General features: G+C 48.6%; 1 protein-coding gene and 1 long non-coding RNA gene across 9 annotated transcripts in view; both read left to right on the plus strand.

Annotated features, from left to right (window-relative positions):
- LMF1 (lipase maturation factor 1) overlaps positions 1-25,033 on the plus strand; it is a 218,164-nt gene that overhangs the window by 98,657 nt on the left and 94,474 nt on the right. The window lies entirely within an intron of this gene.
- Positions 764-2,729, plus strand: LOC121086400. The gene is made up of 2 exons (XR_005827351.1): positions 764-2,103; positions 2,606-2,729. It is a non-coding gene; the product is annotated as an uncharacterized LOC121086400 (long non-coding RNA).

The raw sequence follows: 25,033 nt of genomic DNA on the forward strand, positions 1-25,033 counted from the left end.
CAGCGTATCTCCCTGTGAGAGTGCTTTCTTTGGGCAATAATGCAGGCTTGTAGTAGGGTTGCCTCTACACGAACCATGGTATGGGTTTAATTTGCTAGTTAAGATGTTACCGACTTCTCCTCGATTTCTAATGTTTCCTCTTCTACGAAATTTTATATGTCACCTATATGGGAGCCGTTTTGGCTGGGGGTTTTTAGGAGAGCACTCAGGAATTTCTTACTGTTTCTCTGGCACTTTAGTTCAATTTACAGTGTACACTAAAGAAATAGTTCCCTTTAGGTTAGGATAGGTTACACGCTCTCCTCCGTGGAAGAACAAAGGGCTGTCTGTTACAGCAAGCATGATTATCAGCTGGGAGGTGATGCTGGAGACTGTGAGGATGCAAAATGGGATTTTGGGGATGCATTTCACATTTAGGGGGTTGACGAGTGATGAGATGCAAGAAAATAGGACATATTAAATAAACACTTAAATACTGGACATGCAGAAATAAATTATATGATTAAAGCCCAGAGTGTTGGCTGCATTGGACCCTGTAGCATCCCTTTGTGGTTTGGGGAGCCTGGATCCCGTGGTCCTCGCTTGCTGAGAGGGGGCAGCGGGGGCAGCCGGGTCGTTGCTGCCCTTAGGCAGTATCAGTGCCTGCCAACAGCTCTGCCCTGCTCCGAAGGTTGTCTGGACTCCTCCGGCTCCGTGGAGTCTCTCCATGCTGAGTGTAACTTGCATCTTTGTACCAGACTTGGGCTTTTTTAGTGCTGCTGAGGTGCTGGTCTAATACCGTGGCCAAAGGTGGGGGATAGAACTGGGTGAAATGGCTGGAATTTTTGTTGGCATCAGTCATTTAACCAGATCTTTGTGGGGAACGTGAGGTTTTGCCTTCCCCTAAGCTGTCCTAGCTGGCCCCTGGCGTACTTGAACCTTTTGCTGCCTTCTTGGTCACATGCTCTCCAGCAGCTGCAGACTGGCAGAGCCCATCCTTGCATCTTGGTGGTGCGGTGTGCTTTACCATTCCCAGAAGTGCATGACATAAAAGCACTATATAGCCATAACCGTGATGCCTTTTCATGCAGACTTCTAGCCCACCTCCTTTTTAGAGCCTGTTGGAGATGCGCTCCGTGACCTGATGTTTGTGGGCTCTGGTGCACACAGACCCCTGCACAGTAGCTGGCCCTGACCTCTCTTGCAGGACTTTTCGCACTGGGAAAAATGAACCCCCGTAGACCCTTAATAGGCATTTTCATGTTTGGTTTAAGGAGGTTCCACAACATGCTGGTTTTATGGGTATTGCATTTGTGTGCACCAGAGCTGGGTTTAGGGTCCCTCTGGGATGAATGGCACAGTTACACCCCCCCAGTCTTTTCTACCAGAAATTGTATTTAGACGTAAAACAGCTGTAAATTTGTACAATTTCTCCTCTGCCATCAGACATTGCTGCTGGAGTACACGATTGAAGGAAACAAAAATGCTAGGCAGTGATTTTTACTCTGGAACAGTGGTTGAAATGATGACTTGAAGTTTGTTTCTCCTGCTGCTAATATAACTGCTGCCTCTGATCCCAGAAATAGCTGGAGCAGACCTGGACGTGCACTGCTGAAGGTGTGGAGGTTTCAGCACCTGGTACTGTGCAATGAGAGGTGATTTCTTGGATCTTGTCCTGCTCCTCTTAGACAATCCCAGGCCTGTGCCCTGACTCTGTACCTGGTTTTGCCCAGTGCAAACATGGATCCTCACAGGTTTTGAGGGAGCTTTGCCTGGACTCAGAGACCCAGATCCAGGGAATCATTCTGGAAGGTCATCTGCATGATGACCAAAGACCAGGAAACATCCAGCGTATGGCAGCCTGTGTAGCCAGCTGGGAAGGCAGAGAGAGAAAGACTGTCCAAAGCCAGGTGGGTACACAGAGGTCAAAAATAATTGCCAGTGCTGGATTTCAGTAGAGCATCAGGCTTGACATGTTTGTTCTTAGGGGGCACTTCCACTGGCCTTCCGTCGCCCAGGGCTCGGAGAGTGGTCCATGTGTCCAGTTGCCAGTTTCCAAGACCCTGCTTCTTGAAGATGATCCCCCCTTTGCTGGCCAGTGGATTCAAGCCCAGCCTGTCTGAGGTGATGCCAGACCTTGCGCTTCTGTTGTGCAGTTTGTAAAATGGCTTGGGCAAGAGGAAGCACCATGAAAACCAGGGGGTGGGTTTCGCTGTGGAACCAAGGGATCATACATGTCTGGCACGTGCTACGTGAGTACATGCCAGAAAGATGACAGCCAGGTGCCATGGCAATATTTTATTTTTAGCCAAAACACGCTCTGGTAAAAGTATTTTGGTAAGAATTCCTTGCAACGTGTGTGTGTTCATCTTGGTCCTGAGCATGCAAGCATGCTGGTCATCAGCGTGCCCCGGGGGACACAGTCAGACGGCAGTGGGTAGTAATTAACTTACCATTTAGCACTGTACATTTTTAATGGTTTTATAGCTTCTGAGAGAGCCCAACTCCTTGATTACTGTTTTTTTCATTGTAGTCCATTAATATAGCTTGCTTCAGGACTTGGTTCTACCTGTTGAAAGAATTTATTATAAAAGATATTGAGAACTTTGTCTTGTTTCATTTACAGATTTCACAGGATAAATTGTATCCGTGTTACGGGACCATGAATGTATGGCTATGACACCAGCTGTTTTTGATAAACTATAAAATGGCCTGTCTCAAGTAAATTAAACACAAATTTTATGAAACAATTATGCATCGGCCTTTTCATTCGCTTCCCTCGAAGTTTGTATTTAATTTTAGTGCTTGAGATTTAGCAGAAATTTAATACTTTATCTTCTGAAGAGCGAACCATCTCTCCGAGGCCCAGCATTCCTTTGGCTGTACAGCACGGATTTTGGGTTCCAAGCACAGCTTTATGTTTTGCCAAAGTTAAGATACTCTGTGCCCAAGCTGCCCAAGTTTAGTGGATGGTTAAAACTTTTGATGTTTGCTCAAGAATGTGCTTTACGTTTAGTTGCATGGCAGGAAAGATTTCTCCTTTTAATTTTTCATTTAAGGCAGCCTTTGGTCAGAAAGCCAGACTCAACCAAGACGTCACGAGTCATTAATCTTTCAAAATGCTGGGTTAGGCCTGCAGAGGTATCTCTTTATTCAATAAGGATCCAAGACTTATCTTTATTGAAAGAAAGTAATTTAGAGCCACCAATGCAGCGCTTAGTCTTGTGGTTATTAGATGAGCATCTAATCTGCTCTGCAGTGGGGATGCAGTCCTCCAGCTTTACTAATGATAGGAATTTCATTAGCGTCTGAGGGGCTCCCGTGTAATAAATACTTCCATTTGTGAGAGTTTTGACAGTTCGGGACAGGACTTTTATGGACGTTTGTGCATAAAGGCATCCACCAGCTCAGCATCATTTAATGTAGGTTTGAAACAAGATATGGTTGGTGTTGCTGGAGAAGGAAAACGTGGCACACAGGGGGAAGGGGAAGAGGGTTTCGAGGGTCGGCATGGCTGAAGCCTGTGGAACCGTGAGGTCCCATGGCATTGGTGTCATAGGTAATGTGGTGGGTCAAGAATATTGAAACGAGATGTGATGGAAGAGGAGGAGCGCAGAGGCAGATCTGTAGGAAACCAGGTGACAGAGCTTCAGCTCCCAATGGCACAGCCCTCCTGGCACTGTTTGCTGCGTGCAGGAGATCTGCATCCCAGGAGAGAATACTGGGAAGGAAGTATTGTGTTAAAGCATTCAGCAGACGCACCTAGAAGATACCTCCTTGGATCAGACCATGGCCTGGGTCCAGGGATCGGGCTGCTTCATATGTTTAGAGCCGCTGGCTCAGGCTGTCTCTAGGAATGCCGTCTAGTGCTTCCCTATGGTACTGGAGCATCCCAGCCCCCCAGTTCTGGAGCAAGTAAGGCCTCCATCAGCTTGTTGTGTTGTGCTAAACTCAGGGCTTGTGGGAAGCTAGGTACTTTTGTTCTGTTTCTTTGGAGGCTTCATGTTTCTCTTCTGCTTGGCATGGATTTCTGGACTGAGAGTGGGATGTGAGGGGGAAATCTTCTCAAACAGGTGTACGTGCATACTGCAAAATAACTTGTATTGCTGCCCTCTGTGTTTGCGAGGGGGAGTATCTCTGCAGGGGCTCAAGCACAGCTGGGTGAAGGCAAGCGGTCCCCTCTTCCCTTGGCTTTCGGATCACACCACGGAGCCGGGGACAGATGGATGACAGGTTCACCTTCCCGGTGGTGACCGGTGTAGCTCCCAAACCCCAGAAGTTGATTTGTTGGAGACAGGCTCTGGTCTGATGACTGTCAAACCATGAGCATGCTCTGTATTAGCAAATATGGTTGATCATGGTCTTTATGATAAGCCGCACCATGGAGTTACCCCCTTGATATTAAAGCTGTGGGGTGAAACACTTGGTTTTAAATGCTTATTTCCAGTCTGCTCACTCAAAGAATGTCCTTTGTTCCTTTAAATTAAAATGGTGGAGTTTCTGTGGAAGGATAGTGCCCTGGGCTCTGTCGTGGGAGGGCTGAGGTGGGTGGAAGAATGATCGCATTATTCCCCGTAGACGTGTGGTTAACGGCGCACACGGAGGGGCTGCTTCGGTGGGCACGGGGGGTCTGTGAGAGCGGCAAGAGGAGCAAGGGGCAGCAGTTCGGGTTTGCCCCAAAGGGCTTCACCTCAAAGGTTATCAAGATTTTGTAGCATTTGCCTTCGGTGAGTTTGGCTCTGGCGTGAAGGTCCCCAACTCCCCATCGACACATTTACAGGCAACTCTGAATTGCGTCGCTTTTTGTGAGTTCGTGCCAGAGCTGTATTATTTTAATGCGGCTGTTAGCGTGTAAATCTGTCAATATTGCGGTGTGTAAACAACAGCGTTTTCCCTTTGCAGTTTTTAAAAAAAACATAGCATTGTTTATTCCTCTGGTTTTTGTCCAGTAACGCTGGGCACCTCCTGCCCGAACGCAAAGACTGAGAAAGCAAGTCCTGTTTTAAAATGAAATAGGAGATTGTCTGCCTTTTGATATTTGATGTAATCCCATTTCTAGTGCTTTTCTAGAGGGGATGTTCTTGGGTAGCGAGCTGGTACGGTGATGAGTCGATTAGGGGCGAGCAGTGGTTACGGGGACTCCCAAAAGCAGGGACAAGGCTTTCGGCACTGGATGCTCTCTGGCAGGTCCCCAAGGCATGCAGCGCTGGCAGGAAAGCCATTGTAAAGCCATTAAAGGTGTCACGCTTCTTATCTGCTTTTTGTTTATTAAAAAAAAAAGAAAAAAAAAAGGCTACAAATAAAGCAGTGTCACAAGATCCTACTTGTAATTGAGGGTCCTAAATTAATTAGCTATGGTGAATGTTCTGCATGGCTTTCTCTCTCCTCTGAAGAAGGACCCCTTTGTACATCACAGCCGAGGGCTGCTCGAGCAGGATCCACACATGAAATACCTGAGGGCATCACGGGGCCTTTTCTCCCCCTCTTGTTTTCACACTTCTCTTCCCCTTTCCCTGCCTGCCCTTTCAAATTCTTTGGATGGGAGGATTTCCTAACATCTCTTTTCAGCGTTGCTTCCTCCTTGCCTCCCTCACATTTCCCTTAATGCCTCTAAAATCCACTGTAGTAGCGGTCTTACCCCCGTCGTTTGATTTTTAACATCAGAGCTGATGCCATGGATTTCCAGCCCTCCGTAGGCTGGTGGATGCAGCTGATCCTTTTCCAGGGGCCAGCGCCGCTCCTCTCGCACCTCTGGGTGGGTTTAACCGCTGTGACTGTCACGTTTGAAGTGATGTGCTGCTTGTGCTTCACTGCTGTGCTTCGTAGTTTTGGGGCTTGCTCACTACTCGTTAGATTTGCTTTTTGTAGCCAGTTCTGTTCTTTTATTTTGTGATGATCAACACTTTTGCTCTTTGGCTGTTGACCGAGCTATGGCTTTTGAGAGTACTGGTAGGAGCAAGTCTGGATTTCTCTAGTGTCAGGGGTTTCTGCCTTTTTTCTGTTTAGTTTCTTCAGGTTTTTTTCCAGTGACTCCTGCATAGCAAACTGCAGTCTACAGGCAAGAGCTGTTAACCTTGAAAATACAATTTTATTTTATGTAATTGTGCTTTATATAATTTATATTACAATTTATATTTTTGAATTCTAATTTTAAATAATTAATCATCAAGAGATTCAAAGTCCTTCGAGATTTTACGTTTAATTTCTTCTTCCTGATGGTAGAGGACTGGGTTCTGCCCTTGCAGTGTGTGCACGAGCTTTTCCCCACCTGACAGCCCCTTTGGCGTGGAGATCTGCAGCTGAGGAGCCGAGCTGCTGGTGCATGAGGAATGTGGCCATCAGCCCTGAAATAAATCAGGATGGGAAGTGTGTCGGGGAAACTAATCCACCAGCTGTTCCACCAAGCTGTCACTGATTGCTTAAAGACAAGAATTAGACCAATATAATAAATACGGGGACGCTTTGCAGGCATAGCCAGGCTGGCCCAGGTTGTCTCCGCTCCCAGTAAGGGGAGGCGTTGAGCCAAGGTCCGTGCAGAGTGTTCCTGATAGTTGAGCATCCTTTAGGAGCAGGCACCCTCTTTCCAGCGGGTGTGTGCTGTCAGAAACAGGCTCTGCTGCACCAGGAGCTCCCCCAGCCACCGCTGGTTAATGGGGGTAACCTTAAAGAGGGGTAAATCCAGTGAAACCCCGTTCCCCCGCGGCCAGCCTACCAGTGCAATCTGGGAACCTGACTGTAATCTGTTCCAGTTGTAAACTTACAATCAGTCCTCACCCTACTACCCTTTTAATACTTTTGGGGCTGTTTAAGCTAAATCTGCTCAGCATGAGTATAATCTTACTTTACTGTTCAATGCAATGTTGTTGCAAGCAGGCCAGGCTAATTAAACTCCACGGCCGCTTGTGTACTGACACTTTTGATAGAGTAACTGGAGTAATTCATGTTTAAATCCAACAGCCAGCCGAGCCAGAGTTGACATCGGAGACATATTTCATACAGCAGTAATGAGCCTAAATTTCAGGTATGCGTCCTCTTCCTCAGCCCTCAACAACACGGCTGCAACACACTGTTTACTCAAGGAAATTAAAGCCAGCAATGTGCATGCTGAGGTTTTTTTTTTATTTGTTTTTTTTTTTCTCTTAAAAAAAAAAAACCCACCAAAAAAACCCTCAACAAAAACCCCCTCACGACACCCTCCCTGACTCTTAAAGTTTGTGCATGATTGATTTTAGTGGGTGGATTAAAAGAGCAAATCTTTTTTACCACGTTCCAAATCATACATCAGAAATCATAGGGGAGACATTTCTGCCCTGGGAGCGGGGCGTATGTTATCCCGGTTTTAATTGTGAGGCCTGGATGTGTGCAAACTGTTTCTTAACGTAATTGGATGAGGGTCACTGGCTGCCCTGAGATATATGGGCACACTAATCAGAGAATAATTTCAACCGAGGTTGAAGTTGCCAGTAAAAGTTGTAAAAGTTAATTTTATAGGAGTTTCTACAAAATATCAGCGAGCAGTTTTGTAGTTATGGTTTATTTACTTTGTCTAGTGACATTTTTATGATGTTTTATTATTATTATTTGTGTTTTAAATGCAATTTTGGGCAGAGGGGCAGAGAGGAGGGGGTGCTGACCTGATTAGCAGCCGGAGCAGCGTGTGCAGATGGATCAGCCACAGTAGGAGGAATTCATAAATGGATATGAACTGCTCTAGTCGCAACCAGAATGAAATCAAGTTGCAGGATGATTTATATGGTTTTTACCCTTATATTCTTTCCTTTGACTTCCAGCAAGTGGCAAAGTCCATCCAGAGCGCATTAAGTAACTGGGTTTCTGTATGCCGTAGCCCGTTGCTGTGTGCGGGTGAAAGGCTTCACGCGCTCGGCTGAGCCGCGCAGGAACTGCCGCCGGGGAGGTAGGGCACGGCTCACTGGTGGGAACGCACAGGCTTTGGGATGTCTGCAGGACAGCGCATGCAGAGAGCAGTCAGTCGGTTTGGAACTTCATGAGACCCATCTCAGAAGACAACTTTTGTATCCCAACTCCGTGAGTCCTTCCTTAGCCTGCCCCAATAACGTTAGATGGTTCAGCTCCCATTAGTATGCTAGATGTGGCTGAAACCCAATGTCATCGGGTATAGACTGCTTCTGTTTATATTCTTATTTCAGGTGAAATGCTTCGTACTTACATTTTTGCCATACTTGCCTTTTTTCCTCCGTGAGCTTCAGCGCAGCCTGTTGTTGAGTGGTGCAGACCCATGCCTCTGCTCCGAAAGGATTTGTTAGGGACCGAGCTGTGTCAGCTGGCGTGTGATAGCCCACCGTCAGAAAAACTCATGGCTTATCCCGCTTTGAAAACACGTAGTGGGAGAACTAAAAGTTAAGCAGCAGTGGGAGTTGGCCTGGAGCTCAGCAGGGACAAGGTCTGCGGGGATGTGGGCACACCCTTGCCGCAGCCCCCTCGGACCTCATCGTCAGAGCCTGCCTGCCGAAGGTGGGCAGGCAGCCTGCCAGGAGCAGGCTCTGCTGGGTACCACACCAAAATACACGGTATAAAACGTTATAGCCCTTATAAATGAGTAATTGCTTTGGAAAGAGCCCTGTTAAAAGAGCGAACGATGTCAGTGCCATGAAGTTGCCCATTAAACTGGAGCAAACACCGAGGGAGCCCGGTGCGGCCATGGCCAGCGCTGGGTTACAGCGCAGCTCTGGTCTGCCTGCTCCGTTTGGAAGCTCTGGCCCCACCGACGGTTCCCTGCTTCTCCAGCAGCATGACTGCAGTGTACTTTCTCAAAATAATTTTCTGTGGTCCTGGAGAATCCCCTGAGCTTTGCAGTTTAAATAAAAGCCAGACCTCAAATGAAAGCTTTGTAACATTCAAGCAACCCACGTTGACGGTTTCTTCAGCATGGCACGACCCTTTTTCCAAAAGCAAACAAGATAGTCCTGCTTCTCAATGAAAGATTTTGAGCTACTAAATGGCCTGAAATGCTTTTTGATGCCTGTCTGGTTACCTTTATATTTTCTCTTTCTGACGTGAAAAGTTTGGTGTCTTGAGGTACTGTTGGTAATTTTGGGCTCCTGCTTGTGCTATCCCCAGCAGAGATGTTAATGTTTGGTAATGAGGCGTGGCAGTACCGTTTCAGCAAATTTTCCTTGGAAGATGTTGAGCAGGGATTTGGAATGGAGGTTGGGAGAGAATCGTTCACACTAGTCTGTCATGGCATCAGAGGAGCATTTTTGAAAGAGGGTTTCAGCCATCCCTTGTTTCATCTGATGCTACCCCCACACCCCAGGTTGCTCCATGGCTGCAGTGCTCCTTGGGCTGGTTTCAGTAACCCGAGGTCTTCCTGTGGTGGGGAACTGGCGTTCTCCCTGATGTGCAAGGGGTGAGATGGACAGCCAGGGCCAAGGAGTTGGAGACACGCAGCACCAGGGAGCTCCTGCTTGGACTCTTTGAAGGTCCATTCCTCAGAAATGATCTTGCATGGTTTATTTACCATCTTTTAAATGAAATTTTTTAAGCTGGAAGTCGCTGGTCTAAATGCAGTGTTCGTCAGTTTGCTCCCTGCACCAGCCTCAGCTCGTTCCAGGCAGCCCACCCATGTCACAGCACAGGCTTGTGACTGCAGCGGTCTCTGTGCACGGGGCTGCGGTGGGGACCTTCCCTTCCCAGCAAAGCTGGATGCAAGCAGAGCAGGTGGGCAGGTTCTTGCCAGGCGGCTCCGGGCTTGCAGCCGGGCCAGCAGTTGTGTTTGTTCATGATCACAAGAGTTTTCCACCGTCGCTTCACATTAGGCGAAAATACAACTTTTTGAAGAGGGGATTGTGTAATTGGAACTGTTTCCCAGAGCCTGTTGTGAGCACCGTTCTTATTCACCTTCCTGTTATTCATCTTAGCATGTCATCTGAGCTGCAAAATCGCTATTGTTTTCTGCCGGACTGAGTTCTGGTAGCAGAAAAATTACTTTGGAGGGACCTCGGGGGACTTCATCACTAATAATAAACTGCTGGAGGAATCAGCAAGTATTTTGCATTGGCATTCAAGACAAAATGGGCATTTTGCCATTTGACTTCAGAGAGTAGCTGCTTTGCTTTGCTTTTTTTCTTTTTTGCCAGGCCCACTGCATGTGCGCTGAGGTTGTGCTGCTTGGGCTGCTCAGCTGCACCTATTCAGCCCTGTGCCAGGTGATTATTTTTTTTTATTACATAGGACTGATAAAATCGAATGTAAACAGCCTTTGAGAAGCGTTTGCCCTGTGAAACGCTGCAGCGTTCCTGCAGTGGTGGTAGAATTGGAGTTCAGATTTGTATGCATTGTCAGAAGCAAGGGGACCGTCACTATTAAAAGTTACGAGGCACATGTTTTGAAGGTCTACTCAGTGTCTGCAGGACATGTAAAATGTTAGGGTTGTAGCAGTTGTGGGTTGTAACGTCCCAGGGACAGATACATTTCCTTACTTCTGTGAACTTTAAGTGATAAAGTTCCATTGCATCTCTAGTTTTGGCAGGCAGGGAGGTCACTCATCCCTTTGTAACATCTATAAAATATTTGGTCACAGGCCTCATCCCCTTTGTAAAGACAGTCATAAAAGATACCTTCACAATTTATGAATTGAAGCAAATTGTTTCTTTTTAGTAAACTTATGACCATACTGGGAAATGTGATCTTTTGCATTTCCATCTTCTCCTTCTGTACTCGTTGATGGTGGCGTTGCCAGCTGGCCCAGTCAACGCCGCAAAAAAGGCTGGATTTTTACAGTGATTTACCTTTTCACCCTTTCCCTGGCACCACTGAGAGTCAGCTACTGCTTGTATCTGCCGCTTGCGGGAAGTTTTGCTTGACGATTGTGCCTGTGAGGGCTGCAGTCATGCCGCTGGCTGCAGAGCAGGGGAGAGTGCTGCTTCCCGGGGCGTCTGCAGCGCTGGCGTGGTGGCCGAGCACCCGGGATGCCCTCGGTCACCCTTCCGGTGCGTGGCTGCTCCAAGTCACAAAGCCCACAGGCAGATGTGAAACATGGGACACCAAGCAAAAAGTAAATGCCACTTGGTTCTGTTTACGCCTGATAGTGACACTGTTTAATGCGTGGTTCCTGGTTTGCAGAGTGACCCTTTCTAACGCGCTTCTGTAGAGGAGGATTAATTAACACACTGTTTAGGGAATTCTTGAACGCTTTCCCAGCAGTTTCCATCATTACTGTGGATGCTAAATACCAAGAGCCACGCTGCAAACAATATTAGCATGGGGATGACAGATGGACGCTTTGATTTCGATGCCTGCATTGCTCTGGTTTTGGTGCTGAAGTTTCATTAACCAGAGCAAAAAAAGCGGCAGTGGGGACCTGAGGGATGTCCTGCAGGGGCTGTACCGCTGCCGGCAGGGCGAGGCTGAGCCAGGTGGGACCGGGTGGCTTCCCAGGGCCCGGCACGGAGGGCTGGAGAGAGGATGCTGCAGGCGCCGGAATGCATGTTGTCCATACCTTTGCTTTCCCCTATATGTCTTGAATTTGTAGTCTTGTAGTTCCACACCCCACACCCCCTGTTTCGAACACATGCGAAGGGGATGTTTCTGACTCGTGGAGGTTGTGGGGTGGGCAGTGGCCGCCTGGTTTCCCTCCCAGGTGGTCACCTCCTGGCTCTGAGACCAAAGGCAAAGCTTGTGAGCAGAGCCTGGTCTGGTGGAAGGGCTGCAGCAGCCCTTGGCTTGGGCCCCTGTTGCACCAGCTCACCATGCAAAGAACAAAATTAAGAGCTCCAAGACCCTGCTTTAATTAAATTCAAAAGCATCCATAAATTCCGCTCATTTTTCATTAACATGTAGAATCAGGAAGTCGCACTTTTGGCTCTTGGGCTTCAATAAGGAGCCCAGTATAGTCTGTCTCCTGTAACTTTTTGATGGCTCAATCTATTAATGGCTGATAAATTTCTCAGACTCTTCTGTTTTATCTGACATTGAGCAGTTTCACAGCTCCGGTTTCTGGATTCAGGAAAACGTATTTAATTTTCACAATATATCTGTGTGGTTTGTCATCTCTGACATCCTTCTCTCACTTAAGCAGATAGTATCAGTATGTTTATGCTTGTTGAGATTTAAGAGGGTGCCTGTCTCAGTTCTTAATTATTTTGGTTTTACTATGTAGGTCTACTGTAAAGAGCTCCATCCTAGCCCTGGGCAGCCCACATGGAGGGGACAGCTGAGCTGGAATATGCTTTTATTTTTTTATTATTATTATTTTACCGAAGAGCTGCCTTTGGTTCTTGGCATGTAGTAAGTTAAAATACGAGAATTCCAGATCTTAATGAACAAAACCAGGATGCGCAGATGCCATCCCCTGTGCTATTTAAAGGGTTTAGAGACACAGAATGGGATGTAGCTCTGGGATGTGTGGTCTTGCGGTGCCCAATTAATTTATTTCATTAAAGTGGGATGCAAAAATATTTCTTTTCAGTCCTCGGTGCATTTAGGAGTGGATGTGAGGACAGTTCACTTTCTGTCTAAAGTGCCCTTATCAGGGATGATATGGTTCTTGGGGTTGAAGGTGAGATACTGATTATTCCCAGCACCAGTCTTCACAGAATTTCTTTAAAAGAAAAAAAAAAAATGGAAAAAATGGTTTTAATTATTATCAGTAGGAAAAATATTTTCATTATTAAAAACATCTGCATCCAGCCGAGATTGCTCTTATCAAGTGAAATGTTAATTGCTTTTGACAGAAACAGCAGTGTGTTTATTCAAATATGCCTTTCATTTTGATGATACTGCTAATTAAGCCCTTTATTTTATTTAGACAATTATGTCTAAACAATTGTGGAGTTACAGTAGCTCTAATTGAGCTCTTATTTTCTTACCTGCTTAAAGATTCCATGTGGCTTTAAAAAGACAGGAGTGGGGCTGGGTTTATGTCCAGGAGGATTTAAAACCTCAGAATCTAACATGAACTGGTCAACTTCCAGTTCTTGTTTCTGTCTGTGAAGTTTTCATGGAGGGTAGAGGGTTTTGCTTTATTTTTGATGCCTGCTTTAGTGGATTCTTATTTCCAGAACCCTGTATTGATGTTCTGGGTGTGTGGGCTGCTGCTCCTGTGAAGCCCAGCCTTGCTCCTGGTGTCCTCACCCAGAAACCCAGGAGCTGAGACCACGTGTAGGGCTGTGAAAGGGCCAGGAATATCCATTGCATTGATGCACAGATAAACTGTGAGCTACTTCCACTGCACCCTCATCCCCGTGTGCTTTTATTCCTACTGAGCACATGCATTTGCTCCCATTTCTCCCAGCTGGTGTTCTTCTTCCATCACTACAAACTAGCAGCGATGCTACTAAATTCACCAGGGTTGTGGGAGAATGGCTCACTGCAGCCCTTCACTTGCAGTGGTTTCTTTTTTTAGGGATGTTGGAAGGAGAATAGAATCCTTTCTCCTCTGGTCACCAGGCACCCGTTTCCCCATCTCCTCCTTGTCTCTGTGCCTGGCACCCAGCGCTCAGTTGCTGCTCTCTGATGCTTTAACTCTTGCACCCTCGTCTTGCCGTATTGGCTTGCTCTGCAGCGCAGTTTTCCTTGCATTTTTAAACCATATCCATGTAAAGCTAAGAAGAAGACTTCAACTAGTGAAATGTCTGTTTCCCCATACTCTTTTTATTAATACATTCCTCTGTTTTCAATGTAATTAATAATTCACAGCCCCATGCTTAACTTTTTCCCTCCTCTGTTGGCTTGCTTTGCAGCAGTACTGAACATACCGGTGTGTGTATCTCTTTCCTTGTTCTCTTTTTATTTTTTGCCATCTGTCCTGTTTCTTTGCTGTGTGGTTTTGCCTGCGCTGCAGCTGCCTCATCCCCACTTTCCCAGAGAGATCTCTGGTACTGCCCCAAACGGATGGGGGTGAAGGGCTGAGGTGGCCTTGCCGGAACTGCCTCTTTACCAGCACCTGGGCAGGATGCGTCCCGGCTGCTTTAGCACTCCCAGACCACACTCCTGCTGCTTTTTGCTGGTTTGCCTTGAAAAACTGCTGTGGGAAGAGAGCGTGGAGTGAGAGAGGCAAGATTTTTCAGACTACTGTATCAGTTTAGTAACGGGGATCAAGAGTTGTTTTAACTACATTTCCTAAACATATTCCAGGTGTGAAATCCGTAACTTGCCTTTCCTCCTTTCTCCCTCTCTTTCCTTCCTCTCCTTGGGCGCTGCAGTGTGGGTTTCTCTCTTGGCCACAGCTAAAAGCCTCAGCAAACCCACTGCCATACATGGCTCGGCGACTCGGCAGCAGGAGCAGACCCTAGGTGGTCCCACAGCTTTGCAGACGAGGCTTTCAGATCTGCAGCAGAAGGATACTATTTTTGGGGATTCCTAGTGTGGAATCCACACAGAGGACACACACTCTGTGGAGCCACAGAGCCCCGGCTTGGGGTCTGGATGTGGTTGTGCCCAGTGCTGTTCAGGTAGGGAGCAAAGGGTTGGCGCAGTAAATGATGAGCAGGTGAACAAGCAGAGATAGATGAACAGGCAAAATTAAGAATATACCCGTCAGCCTGGTGGGCAGCAGTCTCCATGTGTCATGGTAATACCACTTGATAATTTTAGCACAAGGCAAAGGACCACATGTACAAAGGAGGCACCAGGACTTGGTGGTAGACACTCGATGCCTGTGAGCCAGGGGCAGGACTGTGCTCCCCGGGCTCAGTGCTGCTTTTGGGGAGCAGGCAGAGGACCATGTGCCTGCCTGGCCACGAATACATCTCCCTTACACCTTGGTTATCCTGTGTTTTAGAAGAGGAACTCGTTATTTGAATCACTAAAGTATTTCCTAGTTTTGTTGTCAAACACACAGCTGAAGGACAAGGGAACATGATCATTCTCTTGCTGAAAAACTTGGATTTTTGACATCATCAGGAGAGAGCATGAGTGCTTCTGAACCATTCAAGCTGCTTTAACTGATTTTTTTCCGTGTGAAACAAATTGAGCGTGGCCCAAAAGCCCTGGGATATTAATCTCTGCTAGGGCTCCTGACCACTGCCTGTTGTTGTTGCACCCGGGCACATCCCTACCAAATTAGCAGGATCTCTGGAGGGTGCTGGGCATTTCTCTCCTTCAAGCCAAGAGCTTGTTCTCATTTTTCTTAAGGTGATGTCCTTCTCCAGCCAGGTGTGTTGGGGGCCAGGCTCAGTGGCATGTGTGTCTCAGTTGTGCAGATGTCTGTCCTGCCAGGGGATTGCTCTCCCCGTGCAGACCGTGGGTGCTTTCTGCAGTACAGCGTCCGTCACCCAACATGGGGCACATGGGTGAGGTGCTCTCAGGCACAGTGCTCTGCCCGCAGCTCCCTCCAAACCCTCTGCTCTTCTGCTGAGCTCCAGTGCATGCACACACAAATAAATATAAATCATATTTTGTCAACAGCATGGGTGGCGGGGATGTTTTGAGCCTTGCAGACTTGTTTGTAAGGAAAAGCAGTTGAAGACCTCCCTTGCCTTTTCCACCTTGTTTATACCTGTGAGGCTAGTTATTAAATTAAAAATACACGTGCCCTTTAGGCTTATGTCTGTTTTAAGCACCAAGGTTTATTTTATTTTAGAGCTTTTGTGGTCTGCACCCTTAGAAATATGGGGTGTTCCAACCCTTTCCCTTGTTGCCTGCTGGTCTGCCATCCCCCAGTACCTCCTCTGCGGTCACCGAGGGCTTTGGCAGTAGTGAGGTGCTGGTGGTGGGAACAGAGGAGACCATGGACCCTCCAAACCATGGAAGCTGCACATCCCTGGGACCGTCGTGGTCACCCACGGTGCAGGTCCCCTGGGGCTGCAGACAGCTGACCCCCTTGTCCTCATCCTCCTTGTCTGGAAACCAAGCAAATAAAGTTATTACCAGAGTTGTGCTAACTAGTAGCACAGGTTAATCCAAATTTAGTTGGCGTCCCGCAGTTTGAGCAGGAAGGGAATTCAGTGCCGTACGTCTTCTGCCTGGGATGGGGCAGAGGGGTGTGCTTGGCTGCGCTGAGCAAAGGGGGCTGGAGAAAACAGCTCCTGCTCCTGCTGCTTCTGCCCTGTCTGTGCTGTCCTGTCCTGGAAAACCTCCAGGGAATTGGAGAGCACAAAGCATTTGTCGGTGGTCCCATCCTGCATCTCCCCCTGCTCCCTGGTGCGCCGATGCCCCGGGCACTGGCAGGTGTCTGTCCCGGTGGGGTGACTGCCCTGATCAAAGGGTATTTACTGTCCTGGGGACAAGGAAAAGCTGTGTTATGTCAGGTGTGAACAGAGGATTTTGTCCTTGTGTCTTGATGCTCATTTTCCGGAGCTCTTTAGAAAGCATCACGTGCGGAGGGGTTCCCAGTGCTGGGGCAGAGCAGGTGAAGCAGACGCACGCAGCGCCCTCGGAAGCGAGCCGGGTTTGTTACTGCTCCCTCCACAGCTCAGCGACAAAGCCGAGTTTCCTCGTTTGTGTTTGCCTGGAACGTCAGGGGGATGATGGATTTGGCTGGAAAGGTAAATAATCTGCCGGGCTGGAGTGTAGCCCAAGCAACCCTGAGAATGTGCAGTCACTATCTTGAAGGCCTTTCATTTGTTACATTTGATTTGACAGGTTTTGGTGATTGCTCAATATTTTTACTCTGCTTTGGATCCGCACTGTTTATTTCTGTTAGAAGTTACTTAAACATCCCAATTTTGTTCTTAAACAGTTGCTTCAGTTTGTAGAGGCTTTGAGGCAGTAGGTGCCTCTGACTTTGCTTGCAGTGCAAATAAATAAATAATCAGGTTCCAGGATTTCCAATTCGGTTCTGTTTATTTTCTTTCAGTGCACACACACATGTACACAAAGTGAACGGTGATACATTGGGTTAATTCTCTCCTTGTTTGTTTCAAAGCAATGCACTGCGATGTCCCGTAGCAGGGAGATGGGGCACGCTGGACGGATGGGAGCATTTGAAACACGCGGCATTAAATGGCTGTGCTGCCAGAGGGGAGGTGGGCATTGCTGCGGCTTCTGAGGAAGTGAGGAGTAGTGGGCAGTGTAGACAGCTTTTGGGTGAGACTTGGTCGTAAGGTTGACGGATCGCCACGTGAAGCCTGAGTTACAACGAGTTGGTGTGATCCTTGCCCTTCTCCCCCGGGGTGGTGCTCAGCACTGAGATTCTCCAGATCATTCCTCATCTCCTACCTCTCCAGTACCATGCTGCCCACTTGAAAGGTGATCAGAAGCATCTCGCAAGTCTGCAGCCTTGGCTTCACTGAGCTGCACGGACCCCCCGTAACCCGCACGTGCCTGCTTCTTCCCACCCGGCTTGATCTTGCAGCAGGCGTGCAACATCACCTCCCTTCTCCGCAGCCGTGCCCTAGCGGCAGGAGCCCCAGGTGGGTGCAGTGGCGCTGACAGGAGGCACTTGTGCAGCCGTGGTGGGTTTGACTTGGAGAATGAACTGCAGTTAGCTCTGCTGCGGGGTCCGGCGGCCTCTGCTGTGCTGCCCTGGGGTGGTCCCTGTGGGTGAGATGGCGAGGGATGCCTGCAGCGCCGGCGTGTCCCGGGCGCAGCGATACCCAGGTCTGCGGACCCTGACTCTGCCCCTGCAGAAGTGGGTGAGACTTTTAGGGACTCCACTGCTTGTTGGATGTGGCCCTGTAAGAGAAACAGCAGTCTGGAGCTGGAGCTGTTGGGAGCTGCTACCTTAATTAAGGCTAATTAAGAGCGTAAACACTTTGGGGCAGGGCCCTGTCTTTGTTTCAGCCCTGTAGGCACTGTAGTAAAACAAATACACAAAACAATAAAGCAGTAGCTGGTTAATAACAGCTTTTACTCCAGAAATGAAACCTATTGTTTAATTGTAGTATTGCCAAGCTGAAAAGGAGCAGAGGGAACTGCTCCCCCTCCCCCCCCCCGCCCCCCGTTAATGCCAGTGCTTTGAAATGCTTACGGCCGCTATCACATAAAGCCCATGAAAGGATTATTTTTGGAAGTTTTGTTGGTATGACCATAAGGTCATCCTTTATTGTCAGCTAAAGTCATGCTATTTTGGGGTAAAGTGTGTTGAATTTGCTCAGTTTTCGGTGCTGGCTTCCCGTGTCCCAGGGGCGGTGGAGGAGGGGGACGAGGGGCAGCCCCCAGACCCACGTGCAGTGCAGGATGCTCTGTGAGCAGCTGCGGGGTGCAGGGGCAGCTCTTGGGGTTTCTCAGCACAGAGCTGGGGTTCAGGCAGTGCTCAGGGCATCGCGGAGCACGCAGAGGTTGGGTGTCCTGATGTGAGGTACAGTTTGTCGCTTGTAGTAAGTTGGTGGTAATTTATGATCAAAGTTTCCTTCCAGGAGCATCTCACCACGGGCTCCTTGGGGTGCGGGGTGCGATTGGAGATGCCCAGTGGCAGGACAAGTGACGTGAGGAGGGAAACCACTTGCAATAACATTTATGAGCATAATAAACCGACAGTGCAATTAAAGCTGTGAAATGTTCCCAGAGCAGAAAGGCTCCCGGTGCCAAATGCCGATTGTGCTTGGTTTGACCTGGAGCGCGATCTGGGCGCGGGACGCTGCCTGCTGGCTGCAATCAGCAAAGGGCTGCCCGCACGGGCAGGGGCACGGGCAGGGCTGTGGGCAAGTCTATGGGCAGGGCTGCAGGCAGGGCTATGGGCAGGGCTATAGGCAGGGCTATGGGCAGGGCTGCAGGCAGGGCTATGGGCAGGGGGTGCAGGCAGGGCTGTGGGCAGGGCTGCAGGCAGGGCTATGGGTAGGGCTGCAGGCAGGGCTATGGGCAGGGGCTGAGGGCAGGGCTATGGGCAGGACTGCAGGCAGGGCTATGGGCAGGGGGTGCAGGCAGGGCTATGGGGAGGGGGTGCAGGCAGGGCTATGGGGAGGGGGTGCAGGCAGGGCTGTGGGCAGGGCTGCAGGCAGGGCTGCAGGCAGGGCTATGGGCAGGGGCTGAGGGCAGGGCTATGGGCAGGACTGCAGGCAGGGCTATGGGCAGGGGGTGCAGGCAGGGCTATGGGGAGGGGGTGCAGGCAGGGCTGTGGGCAGGGGCGCAGGCAGGGGCATAGGCAGGGCTGTGGGCAGTGGCTGTGGGCAGGGGCTGTGGGTAGGGCTGCAGGCAGGGGCACAGGCAGGGCTGTGGGCAGCGGCTGTGGGCAGGGGCGCAGGCAGGGTATGGGCAGGGTCTGCATCGCCCTTAGCAAGGCATCTGCGATGAGGGCACAGCTCTGAAAGTCCTAACGAGGGCTGGGGAGCAGAGCTCCCCGGTTTTTCTATTATTTTAGCGCTCCCAACCAAACAAGCTAATATCTACCCAGTGCCTGGAGACATTTGGAAGCAGATTAAAAGTTTTCATCGGCTCTTCTTAATAGAGCCAGATAAACCAGGCTAATAGTCATGTGTTGAGTTATTGAAGGGAAGTTCAGGTAATATGCAATCACCTTTAACCTTCAGCTTCCTAAGACCTCCTGCTTAGCGATTGTTTGTCTGTGGTGTAAACCATAGTCCAGTTCATAAATTATTATGTAGTTCCACTAACCTTAATGCAGTACAGGTTTCACGGTGTTTCATTTTGTAGTGTAAGCTAATTCTGGCAGTGCACACAATAAAGCTCCAAGGTTGCTAGAATTAACCCTTTCCCCGACAACAAGGGGGTTGCCAGTAAGCAAATTATCGTTGCGTGTGCAGTGGTGTCGGTATGTAGTTTGTGGGCGTGATCCACGTGTAAGTCTCTTTTTGCCAGTTCCTACTGAATCTGAAAAAAATCCGGAGTAAAAGATACAGGAAGTTTCTATTAAAACTATTAAAAAATAATCTAAGATACCATTTTTAGAATTCAAAGGTAACACCGCTGTGATGATTTCAGCCTAAAATTTATCATTCACAACACCAGGGATACTAGAAAAAAAAGTACTTTTGCATAATGTCACATAGGATACTTTTTTGATATTTTTTAATTGAATATGAGCCAGTAGATCCCATGCATTGGGTGCTGTCCTCTCCACTGACCGTGGCAAGGAGCTGGTCCCAGAGGATGTTCAGGTGGTGGATGTCTCTGCTTGAGTCTGCCTCCTGATCTGAAGTGTCGGGAGGTGCAGCTGAGCCCCCCTTGAAACACGTATATCTGAAACCACAAACACCAGTGCCGTCCACACTGAGCTGTACACTTCCTTCATTTGTGTAATTGTACTCTAATTTTGTGCCAAGGGGGGTGAGTGCAGTCTTGAACTTGTTTCTCAGTGTTTGGCTCGGGGGGGGGGGAGGTTGTGTGGGGTTTCTTAATCCTGGTGGGGTTTTTGCTACATTTTCCTGTAGGTTACTTCATTCAGAATTCTGCCAGACTATGCCAGACCTTGCCCACCTACCGCCTTGTTGGGGCTGCTAAAGCCTGGTGCAGCCTCCCGCTGTGCAGGGTGATGCTGCTCTCTGCGGGAACGCCAGACTCCCAAACCCTGCTGGCCCCAGAAATCCCTCTCCTCCTCCTTTGGTCCAACCTCTCATCTGGTCCTGCTTTTTTCTTTCTCTGCCTGCTCTTGGAAAGCCTCACCCCACGGACTGCTGCTGCGTGTTGTAATCACGCCGTGAACAGCCTCACGGTTAGTCCTAACTGCGCAATACTGGAAAACAGATTTCTCTCACCGTGAAGACCCTAACGTTAAAGCATTAAACCAGCATCATCCTGCCTGTCGCGGATGTGGTGCCCCAGCACTCTTTTCCCTGCGTTCCCCGATGCTGCATGCCGGCTCTCAGGGTGCATAGCAGCACGGTCCCCAGCGTGCCGGTACCGGCGGGTGGGTTGCTTGCTCCCGTCATGGTGGGAGAAGGGCCCCCACAGCAGTGGGGAGCAGAAGCTGTCCCACATGGAAGAGTGTTTTCATCAATGTACAACACTTTTGGCTTTTACCTCTGTAATAAACTAGTATTTTCCCTAGAATAGAGACTAATAGATTCCTAATAGATTCCTCTATATTCATAGCTAACAGATTCGTAATAGATTACTCTATATTCATGGCTAATAGTTCCACATTGTTTTGATAATAATAATGCATTAATATAACAAAGGATTTATATATTTAAAATGTAGTTGTTTAGTTTCTTCTTATGAACATTGACAGAAATTTCATTTGTATTGACACACTTTTTTTTTTTAACCGCCGTTATTCTGAATTTCTTTCCATAGTCCCTGTGCTCTCCATCAGTCACTGTTTTCCATGTAAGCAGCAGGTACCTGCCCAGTAGGGAGGGGTGGCTGATGTGCAGCATAACTGAAGGACAAGAAACGGTCAAAAACCTTTTGAAATGAAGAGCAGAGCTGCTGCTTGTGGGGACTCGAGTCGCTGTAGCAGGAGGCTGGATGTACGGGCATTTTGGGGGTTTTTATGCCCAGACTCCTCAGCAGGTTTTTATATTTGGACTTTGAGGCTGTAATTTATTTTTACGGGGGAGCCGTGAGAGATGCAATTCAGATATTGCTGCTGGGCAAAGCAAACCCTACAGAGGAGCTGTGGTTCTCTGCAAGTGGTTGCCTTTCACCTGGCTCTCCAGCAGCCCTGTACACCAGCGTTCTCAACATTTCGTGTTTTTGGAAAAAGTTATTGCTTCATTAGCTCTGCAGGACCTGGATCGCATCCATGAGGTGGGAGATTTGCACCAGAGGAACTGGACTGCCGTTGAGGCCTGCCTCATCTCTGATCTCCATCCAGCTGGCTTTGGGGAACCCTCTGCTTTCTTGGTCCTCGATTCCTTCTCCCAAAGCTGGATCTGATCACCTGTGAATCCCGTTCTGACCCCCTGGCCCAATCCCCAGGAGCAGGTTACCTCCTGCTCCCCTTGGCTTGGGCCAGAGCACCTCCGGTGCTTCCCATTGCTCTTGCCCCCCTCCCACCCCACTCACGGTGCCCCTCTTGTCTTATCCCATTCAGCCATGTAGTACAGACCTTGCTGAGACCAAACAGGAGCCTCTGACAGCTTCTTCATCCCCCTGCAGCTAGATTTAAAATACAGCAGTGCTTCTTAGGAGAGCCATCTGCCTGCTCTTCTTACTGGGCCAGAGCTCCTCCAGCTGGGTTCCCTGCCCTTTCAGTTCCTTCTCTTCTAGGGGGGCGTCAACTGCTGCTTTTCTTCCCCAGTCCAGCCAGAATGGGGGTCCTAGGTCTCTGGCGGTCCTTGGAGGCTGGCTGTGGTTCATTTTATCGTGGTGTCCTCTGCAAGAGGGTTCTCAAACCTGCAGAGCCACAGGTCTTCTTCTGCTGGCACCCAGCACCGTACTAACGAGGGGAACTGTCCTAATTTCTCCTTTCTGAAATGGGCCACCCAGCTGCTGCTGGCAAAACATTCAGGAGAGCCTCGCAGGAAGATGTGGCTATACTTCCGTACGGGGTTTTGTCACCTCATTGCAAATGTTGCATGGTCCAGCATGTCTCTAGGCAGCTTTTCCCCTCTTCCCTTTGAATGGTGAGTAATAACCAACTTTCTGGTTGAAACTAGGAACGAGTCTGCACTAGTACTTTTATTCCTGCTGGAGTATCAGCCTTCAGACTGCTACATGCATGACTTCATTGGGACGGTGAATGCCACTTCTTCACCCCCAAGGGCTCAACCCCCAGCATGGATTCCCTCATACAGTGGTTCTGCTGGCTCTCCTGGAAGCTCTGGAGCCCCTTTCCTCTCTGACTTTGAGCAACATGATTATTGTCATCTCCCACTGACGCTTGGCTATCAAATAAGAGACTCTTGGGTTGAGTCTGATCCACTGCAAAACCAGAGCTGGAAAGCATTTGAGAGATCTCCAGGCAGCCAAGCCCTCAGCCAGGTATTTCTGTTCTTGACTTGTGTATTTCATTATCTCCCCTCCCAAAATTTTCTTTCCTGCTCCGGGCACAGCACATTCACAAACAAGGCAGCAAATAGCCGTGACTGTCCTGAGACAAATATGAAATTGTTGATTTAGAAAGTGCCAGGTAACACAGGATGTTTCTCAACTCCATCCCACCTCTGGAGTCCTTTCCATTTGGTACTAAATGCGCTGTTTATTGGGGTAGCAAGTTTATTTTAAAATGCCCAATTTTGAGCAAGCTGGTCCCTGGCAGGGTGCTGCGGATAGATGCAGGAGTAAATAACAATAGGACTCTCCAGCAGCACACAGACTCACAGAACATGGTGGTATGTATCACATCGAATAAATTGTACCAGTGTGGTTGCAGAAGATGGGGAGATGGTCTGTGCGGGTCCCCAGCGAGGGCTGGGTCCAAAGCCTCTCCTATCTGCATCACCACTTGTATCTCCTTATAGCCGCCTGGGGGTTTTCTCTTTTTTTTCCCAAGGAGCCCGTTTTCCTCCCAGCAGCAGCAGCAGCAGCAGCAGCAGCAGCAGCAGCCACCGATGTTAGTTTTTCCACATCCACCAGGAACCACACTCCTCGTTAAAGCTGTTCCAGGGCAGGAGGAGGGGAGGGATCCAGTTCCTTCCAACAACACACTGTGCAGCTCGCAGCAGGCACGACGCTGGGGCGAGCAGAAAACATTGACCCATTGAGGAAAGCGGCAGCTGCCGTAGGCACATACCTGCGAAAGGCTCCCCGGCTCCTTGCTGCAAGCTGACACCTATTGGCACTGTCTGCACAAAGAAGTCCCAAATCATTTAAGAATCCTCTTTAAACGTAACCAGGATAAGAACAAAAGCATAATTTTCAGATTCCATGTTAGCTGCTTTGTGAGTGATCTGGGGAGCCCAGGAAAGGGCTGATTTGCCCCCACTCCTCCCTTTTCCTGGGCTTGTTTAACTGTATGTATTAATTCATCCAAGTCTTAAAATAGTTTGGAAAGTCATTTGCTTTTTGCTTTTTTCCTCAAAGCTTATGAAAGGAGGACAGTGAATTTTTAATGAGATTCTTTCAAAGGATTTGCTGGCTGTGGAAACCAAAGTGCCAAAATGAAATTCATACAAATCTGAATTTTATGACCAGGCTGCCCTTGAGTTTGCTTTGCAGTCACCTGCCTTCCATTCTGCTGAACCTCCACAAAGCTCCTTGGTAGTTGGTACCGGTTTCCTAGATTGCCAAAGACCTGCTTTCTACAAGTAAGGAAGAAGGATGATAGTTGTATCTACCGTAAGAGTGCTGTGTGTGCTCTGTCCTCATGGGGAACAATAAGAAATTTATTTATATTCAAAGCTCTTGGCCTCCGTCTAAACATGTCCGTGTTTTCCTTCTTGTCCTGTGAAACACAGGCTTGTAAAACAGTCCTTTCTTCCAGGACTTTTTCTTCCTGCCTCCCAGTTGCATTGTCGTAGGGACCGGCTGGACGTTTAGACGTGTTGCAGGTGAATGGGGTGTTGGAATCATGTTCCTGGAGTTCAGTCTTTTTTACGTCAAGATGTACCGTTGGATAAGATGTTTATGCAGAATTATTTTAGCCCTTAGTGCTTTATAACAGAGGCAGGACTGAGTCGTTGCTCTGCCTGTTCCGTTGTAGCAGCTGGGAGAGATGCAGACTTCCAGAGATGGGAGCAAAGGAGGGTGCAACTGCAGGACATCCCTGTGCTTTGGCCCATGGGGTCAAGACCCTATGCAGATGCTTACTCAGGGTTTAAATACATATTTATCTACGCAAATAGCAGCTTTGCACATGCAGCTGCGGGGCTCGTGGAATGTAACTGCTTGTGTGTGTGCAAAAAAAGCTGCTGAAGCAGACTGAAGCTGGTGCTGCCTCAGCTGAGGAGCAGAGGAGTGTGCTCATACAGCCTCTGTTGCATTGTTGGTTGGGAGCATCAGGAATGAGTTTCATGTGCGCTACATATGAAGAACTTCTGCTCTGGGATAAGACTATCGAGGAGGTTTTTTTATTATTAACTGGAAAATTCTGGTTTATTTCTTTATTCACGTGGGATTGCCTTCAAATAATTAAGTTCTATAAGATCAACCAGTAATGTTTATATGGGGAGAATTATTTGGGTAGTTTTGATACATATGCTGGCAGTGAGGCAAGGAAGTGGAAAAAACGGTTCAGTGCGGAGCGGAGGGATTGTCGGGGGGACGGGGAGAGGGGCTGAGGCTGGGGTGATGTCAGCTCGGCTGCACTCACAGCCCAGGCACATATGCTAAAAGATGATGACAGATTGTA

The sequence above is a fragment of the Falco naumanni genome, chromosome 4 (genome assembly GCF_017639655.2).
Source record: "Falco naumanni isolate bFalNau1 chromosome 4, bFalNau1.pat, whole genome shotgun sequence".
In the NCBI taxonomy this organism is placed as follows: Eukaryota; Metazoa; Chordata; class Aves; order Falconiformes; family Falconidae; genus Falco; species Falco naumanni.